This window comes from Otolemur garnettii, unplaced genomic scaffold (genome assembly GCF_000181295.1).
Source record: "Otolemur garnettii isolate 467f Iridium unplaced genomic scaffold, OtoGar3 scaffold00019, whole genome shotgun sequence".
NCBI classification, from domain to species: domain Eukaryota; kingdom Metazoa; phylum Chordata; class Mammalia; order Primates; family Galagidae; genus Otolemur; species Otolemur garnettii.
This window is the reverse complement of record NW_003852414.1, coordinates 14,862,871-14,864,992: the sequence shown is the minus strand read 5'-3', so window position 1 is coordinate 14,864,992 and position 2,122 is coordinate 14,862,871. Positions and strand designations below refer to the sequence as shown.

The 2,122-nt window shown below is 40.1% G+C and overlaps 1 protein-coding gene across 1 annotated transcript in view; it reads right to left on the bottom strand.

Annotated features, from left to right (window-relative positions):
• NSUN6 (NOP2/Sun RNA methyltransferase family member 6) overlaps positions 1-2,122 on the bottom strand; it is a 56,449-nt gene that overhangs the window by 37,115 nt on the left and 17,212 nt on the right. The gene's annotated exons all lie outside the window — the stretch shown is intronic.

Genomic DNA, 2,122 nt, shown 5'->3' with positions numbered 1-2,122 from the left:
CCCTGGGTAGAGTGTCGTGGCATCACAGCTCACAGCAACCTCCAACTCCTGGGCTCAAGCGAGTCTCCTGCCTCCGCCTCCCAAGTAGCTGGGACTATAGGTGCCCTCCACAACACCTGGCTATTTTTTGGTTGCAGATGTCATTGTTTGGCAGGCCTGGGCTGGATTCGAACCCACCACCTTAGGTGTATATGGCTCGCACCTTAGCCACTTGAGCCACCGGGGCCAAGCCTATGTTTTGAAAAAGTGAGGGATTACATACATAGCTATGATCTGACTCCAGGTGAGAAACTCTGAGGCTTACCTACGTTAATTTTTGTTCCATGCATGGAGAACACTCTAAAGCAGTGGTTCTCAACCTATGGGTCACGACCCACAGGAACTGTATTAAAGGGCCAAGGCATTAGGAAGGTTGAGAACCACTGCTCTAAAGCATCAATAATACAAGTAATGGTAAGTAAGTGAGAGTACAAAATATAATAGAATCTGTGAATTCTGGCAAGTTTCTCATATGACAAGGATTTACGGGGGTTCCAAAGCTCACCCCTAAAGTCTCCAGACCTAGGAGAAAGGGAAATTGTAGTCAAGTATACCTTCATTTATAAAATATTCATTACAAAATGTTACAGAAGTATTCTCTATGTGTTGGCCACCTCTTTGTAAAAGTTTGGAAGGTGTTGTTGCAGAAAAATTTTTAAAATATTGTACATAAAACACTCAGTACCCAGTACAGAATAAGCACTCAGCAAATATTACCTTTGTTATTGTCATTTTTAAAGAGGTTCACTGGCCAAGCAATGGTCATCAAGATAGATTACATAAAATAAAATAGCTTCTACAAGAAAAATGACAAATTAAACTCTATCCTTAGACACAAAAGTTGACTCCAAGAGTAAAGTCTCAAATCCTTTAATGTTAGGTGACAAAGAATATGGCTGTATAGTATGGTTTGGATAGCATGAATCACAAAATGACTCATAATTTCTATTTCGTAAAGTCATCATTAAGCTGACTGTAAAGTCACGGGTGTAGTTACAGGTAGCAAAAAACGTTCAGAAAAATAATTGCACTGTGCTAGCTTGCTCTCTCTTTTCAGAAGTCTAAACTAAACTATGCAATGAGCAGGTACCTGGCCCTTTACAGTGAAAGCAAAGAGAAAAGTGATATTATATGAGCGGTCGGTCACGTGAAGGAGGTGCAGGTGTCACTGGCCATGACTCAGGGCTATGTTGTCAAATGATCAAAATGTTTGAAATTATACAATAAGCAAGCACTGAGACCTAAAACAAGCAAACAACAACAAACCAAGCCGTAAAATGATTCATAAGCAACTGTGCACTAGATTATGTATCCTAAGGTGTTACATCACCCCTGATGTGCAATTAGATGACAATGAACACAGATCTGTTTTTCTGTGTGTTGACACCAGAAATAATCTCTGAACTTATTAAATGTCATTTGGTTAAAGACCATGCAGACAAGACGGCACAGGGCATCTAGACTTGGGTTTGAGGTGAGATACCAGCAATGACCAGTAGTGTGATCTTGGCCAAGAACCCTAACAGATCTAGTCATCTGGTCTTCAGTACCTGCATCTTAACGCTGGGAGTGACAGTTAACCTACTAAACCAGCAGGTAACAAATCAAATGAGTTAATGTACACAGCAGTGCCTAATAAACTGGTTAAGGCAAAACAAATTATATCACAGCAATTGATAACCACCCAGCAAAAATCTGATACTAGTAAACCAACTGAATCCTACTCAGAGTTACAAACACTGAGTTACAAACACTCAGATGTATATCAAAATGCAAGCATTATCTAGGGATTAATAGTCTGAGATGGAAAGCAGTAATTTAAAGTAAGTTATTAAATCACCTTTGGACAAAGTAGGATAGAAAAAGTATTTTAAAAATCAACTGAAAAAAGAGTGCTTATCAAGTTTTTCTTACTGCTTAACCAAAGGTAGATCAGAATACACACAGACTACCAAAAAATGCTAACAGAAGTTAAAAAAAAAGTTTCCGGCTCGGCGCCTATAGCTCAACCGGCTAAGGCGCCAGCCACGTACACCTAAGGTGGCGGGTTCAAATCCCCAGCCCGGACCCGCCAAACAACAAT